At 41.3% G+C, this 10,519-nt stretch overlaps 1 protein-coding gene across 2 annotated transcripts in view; it reads left to right on the top strand.

The window, feature by feature from the left end:
* The first annotated feature begins 8,167 nt into the window (after positions 1 to 8,167).
* The window catches only part of SPOPL (speckle type BTB/POZ protein like), a 33,070-nt gene continuing 30,718 nt past the window's right edge, over positions 8,168 to 10,519 (top strand). The window contains exon 1 of one of the 2 annotated variants that reach the window (XR_009487293.1): positions 8,168 to 8,384. The gene's annotated coding sequence lies outside the window, so the exon portion shown is untranslated. The remainder of the gene's footprint in view (positions 8,385 to 10,519) is intronic. The other variant, XM_059852535.1, reaches the window with a different exon arrangement.

Here is a 10,519-nt window from a genome sequence, read left to right as displayed (position 1 = left end):
ATAAAACAAGAAAGAGTTGAAAGCAATTAGGCACCTGCATTTTGGGTTACAATAAAGTTGTTATTTAAATAAATGCTTGTGATAACAAAGGCAAATTCTTTTTTAATGAAGAGATACAGAATGAACCCACATATAAATATGATAATATCATATCTTTCCAAATCAATGGTGTCATCAGACTCTTTTTTCAAAAAAAAAATGAAGCTACCTTCACCTTTTGATATAAGTGGAATGTTGACCTAAGCATAATGTGCACAGTTTTCTGCATAATATTTGTCACTAATTAGCTTTTGTGTTATGTAAATATGGTGAAGCAGTTGAAAGCTGAAATCTCAAATGAAGTTTGCATCCAATTACAGTATTGCAAAATGATTCTAACCCTGTTTTACCTCTACATAACCTGACTCAGAAGCCCTCTATCTGCCTTAATCTACCTCTTCCTGACCAGCAGTTTTAAGCTGCTGAAGGGACTCCAGCAGATCTCCATCAGTGAGTGTTGCACTTGTCATATCACATTATTCATCTGAGATTCTGCTCTAGGAATAGGATACTTCCATGCTGGTCTCTTGAATCCCAGAGCAAGGGGAAGCAATTCATCTTATGAATCATAATATGTCTAGAGACACTAAATGCTTGCCAGCAAGGAGAAATGAAGTGGATGATAGCATCAACAGTGCAAAATCTTTGCTAAGGAGAACTACAGCACTTACAGCACACATTGATAGGTAAAAAGGTGTTAAGTCTAAGTAGATCCCAAAAAAAAAAAAAAAACCAAACACCTAAGAAACACCTGTATTGTCTTAAAATGAAAAGGTTGGCTTCATCAAAATTTCAAATATCTGGCACAATTCTGTTAGAAATTGCCATGGGGCTATTCTGCGTTCCCAGCTTGGTATTTAGCATTTGCATTGGGATCCTTCCAATAATCCTGAGTGTTGTTTGGTGCTTTTTTCTGGTGTTCAGAATATGCCATTTGTCCTTACATCTATTCACAAGGAATGGGGAATCTCGTATGCAAATCTCCAATATTTCTTAGAGATGAAATTCAGTGAGCCTGTATCTCTTCAGCAAAATTCAGAAATCATTCTGCTTAGGAGATTTTCCTACAAAAAACTCAAACTTGTTGCACAGGTCATGTTATTTTGACTACTGAAGATATTGTTCTCTCTCTCTCTCTCTCTCTCTCTCTACATATATATATATATATATATATATATATCTAACAAGATATTTTTATACAAATATATCTAATATTGCTTATTATCTAGTGTACATGGTTCAACATACTTTAAAATTAGCTTAGAGGACAGTCACAGTCTTATACTTTAAGTACTTAAATTTTAGTAAAACCATATGACCAGATTAATTATAGATAGTAGTGGTGAATACAGCTGTGTAAATTATGTCTTTTGTGGGGATGGTGAAATTGAAAAATTAGAAAAAACAGCCAGTAGAATGCTTCCATTGCCCATAAAAAATTATAAAAAAAATTTATGGTCAAACAAAAATGCTGTTTGATACACAGTAAAAGCATGTTTCATTAGGGATTAATTAACTTCTTGAATTAACAGAGGCCAAGTCACACGTACAACATGAAGGCATGAGCTTTAAATTTAATACTTTTCCCCCAATCCATTTTTTCCCCAGTGTACAATTTCATACCCAAAAAATTGCACAAGAGGGGAAAAAAAAGGAATAAGAAAATAGAGGATGTTTTGGTGGAATATGCAGAACAGAACAAAATAGGCAATTTCATGTGTAACTCATAAATCCATGGGTAAATTATTGTGCAACAATCAGTAAATATCCAATTATCTGTTATGCATATTTGGGAGGAATAAAAGTAGGCATCTACTGGAATGACAATGCTGCTTTATTTTAATCCTTATTAAAAATTATGTATTTTATACATATGTATTTTATATTTAGTGCTCCATGCTAAAAAAGTTTGGTTTGTAAAGTATCTCAGAAGACTCAGTCCCCTAAAATGCTATGTTAGAAGGAATATGGGGGTTTTTACCATGCATAGAGACAATTATACCAAGTCCTGCCATGAAACTCAATAATTTGGGGAATATTAATATTGAAATGTACTTCTGTGAGCAGCATAACTAAGGATTTTGTTTATCAGCTGGGAAGCAGGAGGCTGTTTCAAGAGGCAACACCACAGAATCTCACAACCAAAAAGGGTAATAAAGTTCAAAACAACTTATGTTTTTGACACAACTGAACTGAGGTGTGGTTTTTCCTCTAAATGTGCCTTAGCAGCTTGATCTTTATTCAGTGAAGAATCTGGATTCTTCTGAGAGTCTGTTCACAGGCTCTCTGAGCCAACTGAATCGTGTTCAGATGATGCTGGGCATATCTCTATTTATAAATAATGCTGTTTGGGGCTTTCATAAAATTCAGAACTTCGTGCTTGTTCTTCTCTTTATGAAAGTTACTTTTAAAGACATTTTAAAAGCAACTTGGTATTGAAATGAGGAAGAGACTGCATTTGACTTCATTATCAAATTTATGAGTATAAGCCACAAAGTAGCATTTGTTCTTTTTTGCTTTCTGGTAGAAAAAGAAGTTTACACACTCTCTGAAGCCTGTAGAAGGGAAGTCCTTTTGTGTTTCAGTGGAGTTTGGAGAGCAGAAGGAAGTAGAGAAGGACAAATCTGGCGTAACATTTAAAACCACAGGGTTTGATTTTACCATTTTTTTTTTTTTTGAAAGGAGATGAATGCTTATTTGCAAAGAACTTTAAAGAGGTTTTCTCCCCCTTTAGCAAGTTCTGAAAAGAATCTATTATTTTGACAAAGAAATATTTAAAAAAAAATCTTTCCTTGAAGACACTATTATAAAAAATGTTACCACATCCAGTTATGTCTGTCTGGACTGTGACTTACTGAGCAGATCAAACAATACCCCTGGTTTGCCACGTCACTTGTGACCCTCAGTGGCAGTGAAGGGAGAGTAGAAGAAAAACAACCTGGGACACAGCACATGGTTACATAGCCATCATGGTTGTGGAGTTCTGGCAAATATGAATGAAGAAAAACTAAGTACAAGATCAGATTTGTTGGGGTGCATATGGGGAATTTTTGACAAGAAACTGGTGATACTACATAAGAAAATACTGGGGAGGAATAAAACAATGATGGTCAGTGATTTGCAGCTCATCATTCTGCAGAAGAATTATTGTCATGCAGCACTGCAACAGTTTCCAGGAAGTTTTCTGCCATTATGAATTAAAGAAATACCACAGGAAGATAGGATACCTGCTTTGAAGTCTTTGCTCTCTATTTTAAGGCATAACAGTGAATAGCACAAACACAGAAACTGATGGAAAGGAACATGACAATACAAAGCAAATTCTTTTTAATAATTCTTTTTTCAACGCTAATAACATATAAGCACCTCTTGAAATAAAATGTGTTGAAAAACTGACTGAAACTATTTGGAAAACCTGTGCCTGCCTTGTGAAAGTTAGAAAACTGAAATGTTTTCACATTTTGCATGAAAATCTGTCCAGTGTTTATTTATTTGTTTTAATGGAAGAAGAAAGGGAAGCTCACACCCAGCTGCTGAGCTCAGGCAAAGTTTGGAAGTCCCAAGTTCAAACCCCTGCTAAAACTAGTGTTTGTTTATGCAAAGTATAAACAGAGAAGACCTGGTGGTTACAGTAGCTTGGTGGTTTTTATCTGTGGTGAAAGATAGAAGATCAAAACTCACACAGAATCAGGAAAAACAGAGACTTGTCTGTGACTCACCCCCAGTCAGGCTCTGTGCTGCAGCCACTGGCAGGAACACTTCACTCCTCCAGTGTCACCTCGTCTCTCAGGAGAAACTGCATCTTTGCTGAAACCTTCCTGCAAAACTAGCAGATAGGGAAGAGTGCTGGCTTCAAAACAGCGACCTTTTCAATGGAATACCCATTCTGTTGAAACACTAGTAAATAATTTCAGGGTTGTATCACCACTTTTTAGGAAGTCAGCTGTTTGTCATGGCCTAACAGTTTTATTCTTTTCTTTTCTTTTTCAGAAAGGAAGTCCAGGAAAATATAAAAATAATTTAAGTTGGAAAAGTCACTCTAAATTGAGTAATATCTGAATGCCCTGGAACTTTAAATTCCAAAAAGCAATTCAAATTCTGACCCCTCTATTACAAAAAGACAAAAAACTTTCCTGATGGAATTTTTCACTCTTTTAAAAGTGCCCATATAATAGTGATTTATATCAGCTAGATCTGCCTTTGCATTTACTTAATGCAAAGTCACCCATACATCTTGGCAGCACATTTGCAGCGTTGTCTGCTGGCTCTGTTAAAAGTAAATAGGGTTGAATGAAATAAGATGCTGGGGATTTATCATGATTCCTCCAGAAAGTGCTCACATTTGGACAACAGACAGGAAAAGAAAACAGAAATCATGTAAAACTTGCCCTCTCTTGAGTTGCTTGAAATGGATTTCTCTAGAATATGTTAATGAAATAATTACAGTGATTAAGGAAACAGATTAAATTAATATTCCTGTCTTTAATTTCTTTTAAAAATGTTATTTTAGTGGCATAATCCTGTTGTGGATCTTGAAAACTTATTGCAGCAATGTGCTTACACATATGTATATAAATGGCTCCTTTCAGCAGAAATATCTCAGAGATTTATGATGAATCTGTAATTAGGATATATAATTTCACCATTGAAATGTGACTACTTATTGAGTGGAGAATGGTTTCCACTCACAACTGCATTTTGCAAATAATTTCAATTCATGTTTACATATGCAAGTCCTTCCCTTTAATCTGTGGGAGCAATACTAAAACCAATCTATTTACAGGCCCTGAGAGTTAACATCACCACGTGTAGCAGCTGAATTCAGCTCACCTCATATCACAAAGCAAGGGTGAAGAAATCTCATCAACAACCTAGAATAAATCATATTTCACACAGAAGCATAAGAAATACCATGTTTAAAACTACAGCAGACAGAATTTGTGTTTTGAGGGGTTTATCTAAGGTGAAACTCCCAACAGCCTGAAATTTGATCACACTGTATTGCCTGCCCAGACTAGAGCACTGAAAATCTCCACATATTAATCCTTTTATAGCTATATGTTAATATGCTTTCTTAATCTTTCCAGGAGCAATAAGTAAAATTATTTTAGAGGCCTTTCACATTAAACAACCCTTCCCCACACAGAAATGTGTGCATTGAGAGCTTTTTCATAATGAGAAGTGATGGGCAGTCTAAATAGAGGAGTCAGTACTGCTGGCTGTATGTACAATTAAAAACAACCAGAACAGCCATTGTGCTTTCTTCAGACATACAGTTTAGACATACAGTTTCCCAGGAGGTAATTTGGAAATTAAATACATTTAGTATTACGATTTTTTTAGGAAAATAAACTAGCATAGCCTCTTTCTGTGAACATTTTTTGAAAAGTATAAATATCACCAAGGCCCTGCCAGAAAATGGTGTATATTATAAGAGTATATTCCTGTGAGTCCTCCTGCCTGGTCTGAGGAAGCATGACCCAGGGCATTCACTCTGGACCCAGGAAAGTTTTGTCCTTCCTCTGGTCTCTGCCAAAATCCTTGTTCTGGAAGTGTGCTTAATCACTTCACCCTGCCTTGTTTTTCTCAACCCTTTCTGTCATAACTAGATTACAAACTCTATGTTTGGTAAAACATTTGGCATGAAGGGTCATTTACCTCAATTGACCCACTAAGTGTTGCCAAAATGCAAATCACACCGATGCCTCCTGATGTGACAAAATTTCACCTTAGTGTTACACAACAGGCCAACACTGCACGGGGCACTTTAATTCAGCACTGAGAGGGTGCAAAAATGGGAATCTGAGGGGGAATAGAAGGAAACAGGACTAAGCAGTGGATGAAAAGTACAGGAAAATAAGTTAAACTTCTGCTAAAACCAAGTGGAGACTCCAGATCTGGAAGGTGGTAGCTGCTCTGCTTGGCCCCCATTTACACACCCTGCTGTGGCATATGCCCACACCCCCCACAATATCTGAGGGTGAGCAAAGGAACTTTTCAGCCCAAGGGATGCATGAGCTGTAATCTCCCCTTTTGACTGCTGGCAAATATGCATGTTTTCCACAACTTCTGTTAATGATTCATCTTTGCAGACTTTCTCTCGAGAGGGATTTAAGGGAGGGATGGTTACTAGATACAAAGATTCACTTACTGATTTTCTAATGTGCCAACTTACTCTATTTAAATCCTAAGATTCCCATTGCAGACTTTTCAGTTACAACTAGGAATGCACCCCTGATTTTCACTAAGAGTGACTGAATTCTGCCCTGTGAAAGAACGGTCACCTTTCACTTCCCAGTAGCAACAGTGTCTCCAATCACTCAACAGTTCAGCTCACAGGACCAAACATTCTGTGTTCTGTTTGTGTTTCTCACAAATGACAAATGTTTACTGTGTTTTCTTCTAAGTAGTGGGCAACATAAAAGCAGCCTGCAAGAATCCTGCTCACTAAATGGAGTAAGCACTGGCTGCGGATGTAAAGCTGTTTCCTAAAAGGGCTGGTGTGAAAAAGACTCCAAATAAACAAAAACCGCTGAGACATCTGAAAATAGAGTGCAGTGCTAAACAGGTTCATGAAACAGTTCTGAGAGAACTAGTACTACCAAAGGCAGTATGGCCCTGTCAGTGCAGTTTTTCTCTGCAGGATGAATTATCCAGGGCTCTGAGCCTCACTAATGCAGTTGTATCGATTTTGAGACCTTGCTAGCCTGGGTATCCTTACACAGCACAATGCTCTGTGTGTATATTCTTAGTGCTCATTCTCAAGAGAAGCAATTAAGGTGTCACTGGGTCTTAATTGTCTCCATAGAGGATGTTTTCTTTAAAGCCCTGTTTGTTTGAAAAACAAAGCAAAACATATTGCTTAAGTTTTATTTACAGACCTCCACGGGGAATTTTGCAGTACTGTGCATGTAATTTACAAATTATCACACCATTTATTTTTAGACGCAACTACTTCAGTGATGTAGAGAAATTCACCTGGTTCTAAAGGAAACAGATCTGACCAACAAGTCTCAGAACTGCTGGGTGGTGAACAACTGTCACCGAGGACTGGCTCTTCTTCAGCCCCATTACTGAGGAGCAGATGGAGCTTGCGAGTGTCACTTTCAGGTCAATTTCAGGTCAATGTCATCTGAAAAACAAAACAAAATAAAAAATAAGTAAATAAGGAGTCCTCAGAGGAGCCTTACTGACCATTTGGAGCAGAGGTCCAGAGGAGGGCAATGAGGATAATTGGGGGACTGGAACATTTCTTTTATGAGGAAAGGCTGAGGGAGCTGGGCCTGTTAAGTCTTGGTAAGAGACAGCTGAGAGGGGACCTCATTAATGTGAATAAATACCTAAAGGGGGTGCCAAGAAGACAATACCAGGGTCTGGTGGTGCCAAGCAAGAGAACCATGGAATGGTTTGGGTTAGAAGGTGACCTTGATGATCACCTTGTTCCACGCCCTGTCATGGCAGGGACACCTTCCCCTATCCCAGGTGGCTCCAAGCCCTGTCCAAGCTGGCCGTGAACACCTGCAGTGATTGGGCAGTCACAGCTTCTCCGGGAAATCTATGCCAGGACCTCACCACCTTCATTTTTTTTTTTTTTTTGCCTAATATCTGATCTAAACCTGCTCTTTCCATCTGAACCTATTCCCCCTTGTCCTGTCACTACGTGCTATGTAAATAGCCTTGCCTCATCTTCCCAGTAAGTTCCCCTCAAGTACTGCAAGGCCACAACTGGGTCACTCCAAGCTTCTCTTTTTCAGGCTGAACAATCCCTTTGTCCCAGCCCCTCAGAAGAGGTGCCCCATCCTTCTGCACGGGCAAGAGAACACGATTCCACGGGAAGGCACAGGAAATTCCACCGGAGTACGGGGAAGAGCTCCTTTCTGGAACAGACTGGAGCAAAACTCCTGGTAAGGAGCGGAGCTATTCCAGGACCATCGGGACGCAGTCCAGCGCCATGTGCTCTGGGAGCCCCGATGAACCGCTGGGGTCCCCAACAGCCCGGGAGCGTTCACCCACAGCGCTTGGCTCGGCTTGGCTCGGCACGGCCCACTCGGCTCCCGCCCCGCCCCGCGCGCGTTCCCGGATGGAAGCGGCGCGTCCCGCGGCCGCGTGACCGCTCCCTCCCGGAAGTGCGGCGGGAGCGGGAGCGGGGCCGTGCGGGAGCCGGGAGGTGCCGAGCGCGGGGTGGGCACGGCCGGGAGCAGCGGGACTCGGCGCGGGCAGCGATGCGGCTCCGCCGCCGCCCGGGCTCGCCGCCTTCGCCTCCCGCCGGGCGCCGGTGACCGTCACAGCGTCCCCGCCCCGGCGGAATGAGCCCCGCCGCGCCGCCCCGCCAGCGCCGCGATCCGGTACGTGCCGGGCCGGGGGTGCGGGGTGATGGGGGGAAAAGCCTTTGTTGTGGTCTCGGGCCCGGGGCAGCGCCGGGCCGGGCCGGGCCACCGTGCGCCGGGGCGGGCGGTGTCGGCTGTCCGCGGTCCGGAGATCCGGCGATCCCCGCATCCAGCGGTGCCCGCCTCGGGCTCCTGCAGGCCCCGGGTGAGCGCTGCCCGCCGCTCGGCCGCGGAGAGCCCCGCGGAGCAGCGCCGGCTTCTCCGGCCGTGCCCTCGATACCCCCCAAATGCAGTTTGGTTTGGGAAGTTGACGCCGTGTGAGAAAGCAAAAGGAGGCGGCGGGGGAGGGGGGGGGTGTTGGTTGGGAGGTTGTTCTGGTTGTTCGCCGTCTTTGGGCTGCGGCAAAGTTTGCAGCAGGGTTCAGTGGATGGTGTGTGAGGGAAGCTCCTCTCGGTTCACCGGCTGCGCGCACCATCTTAGCCGTGGTCAGGAAGTGGAGTTGACTCAGGCTGGTTTCACCTGATGATGTCGTCTGCTGAAATTCCCGGGAGTCCGGGGAAAATTTGCATCACACTGAGGCAGTTCGAGGGCAGAAGTAGGTGAGAAAGATTCGTAAAGAATGGAAAACGGCAAAACAAAGGAAACAGCCTGAGCGATATCGATGAGGTCTTGGTGTTTTTTTAACTGTAGGATACTGAAATCAGCAATCCGTTTTAAAACGTAGCTTTGCTTTGTGACTGTATTCTTAATTTTTCTAAATAGGTTTTGAGAGTCATAAAAATAGTATTTGGACAAAGTGGATTGTCTCGAACCTCCTGCCAGGAAGAACAATCTGTGACAGAGTCGAGTAGGGTCCTTCCTTATTCTTATCAGTTCTGCAGAAGGCATTATTTTGATAGATATCCCATATGGTTACAGGAATTTTTACCACAGTGGTTCTGAGCTAAACCATTTGTATGACTGCCAAAGAATTTTGTTTTAACCATAAGAAAAAAAGGTTAACAAAAAATGTCTCCTTTTCTGTTTTTTACTAGAAGTTGTATTATTTCTGGAAATAAATATCCCTTTTTAGAGGGGTACTCAGCAGTTACTGTCACCTCTCAAAGTATTTTACCTGGCTTCTCTCTGGGCCTTTTGGGATGTGTGGCCAGGACAACCATAAATGTTTGTGAAGGATTTCCAGTGTGTGTCTATTGCATGGTTATTTCCCCCTCACTCTGCAAGGGGATATTTACTCAGGAAAGGGAAAATAATTTTTAGACAATATGCCTTTTGTGTATAAAGCTGCAAACTCGTCAGGCTTTGGTACATCAGCAGAAACTGCGTTTAACTCTCTTCTGGAAATCTGAGATTTTAAATATCCAGAAATATCCTTGGTGTTATATTCCCTTGAAACAGCTTTCTGCCAAACTTTTAACTTTGGTACTTTGCAGCCTGCTTTTAAACTGTCAGCGAAAATAAAGAATTACATTCTGTACTTGCATAGGCGGCACAAGCTACTTGTTGCTATTAAAAACTTGTATATGCTATAGATAAATATAAAATGAATTTGAAAATCTACCAAGTTCTCTTTCTGGCTCTAATCACTGATTTCAACTGTCAGTGCATGCTGTTTACAGTTTTGCACGTTCAGTTGAAATCACATAAAACTACTTTTTTTCCTCTCTTTTTTTACCTACAGGTTGTGTTTCTCTGTTGATTTTTGTGCCTTTGAAAACACCTAAACATAAATATACAGTAGAGAGAATAAAACCAGTTGTCATTCTCAACGTAAGTTGGAGTGGAGAAGAAATAGCTGAGGACAGCAACAGGAAACAGTTGACTTCCACTTAAATCTCCCTTTTTGCTTCATTCGTTCTTCCCAGGTTTTCTGCCTGCATTGGCAGACAGTCTGCATTGTTTTTCATCTACAGTCTCTTCACATCTGTACACTTTTTTTCTCTGTGCATCCCATGCAGTTGTAGAGGTGGTGGTAATTAGAAATTTGTCCTGTTGAATGTTTCCAGGTGCTTTGGTATGCTCAGGCATAGGCTTCTGTGTGTCTTGCCTTACAAAACTACCTCAGCCTGCTTTTTTCTTTTTTGTTATATTTTCATGTTGATGACAAGTGGATATTTTTGGTGGTTTTTTTTCTCACAGTTTTTGTGACAGGT

The sequence above is a fragment of the Haemorhous mexicanus genome, chromosome 8 (genome assembly GCF_027477595.1).
Source record: "Haemorhous mexicanus isolate bHaeMex1 chromosome 8, bHaeMex1.pri, whole genome shotgun sequence".
Taxonomy (NCBI): domain Eukaryota; kingdom Metazoa; phylum Chordata; class Aves; order Passeriformes; family Fringillidae; genus Haemorhous; species Haemorhous mexicanus.
The sequence above is the reverse complement of the archived record's forward strand: the minus strand, read 5'-3'. Positions and strand labels throughout refer to the sequence as shown.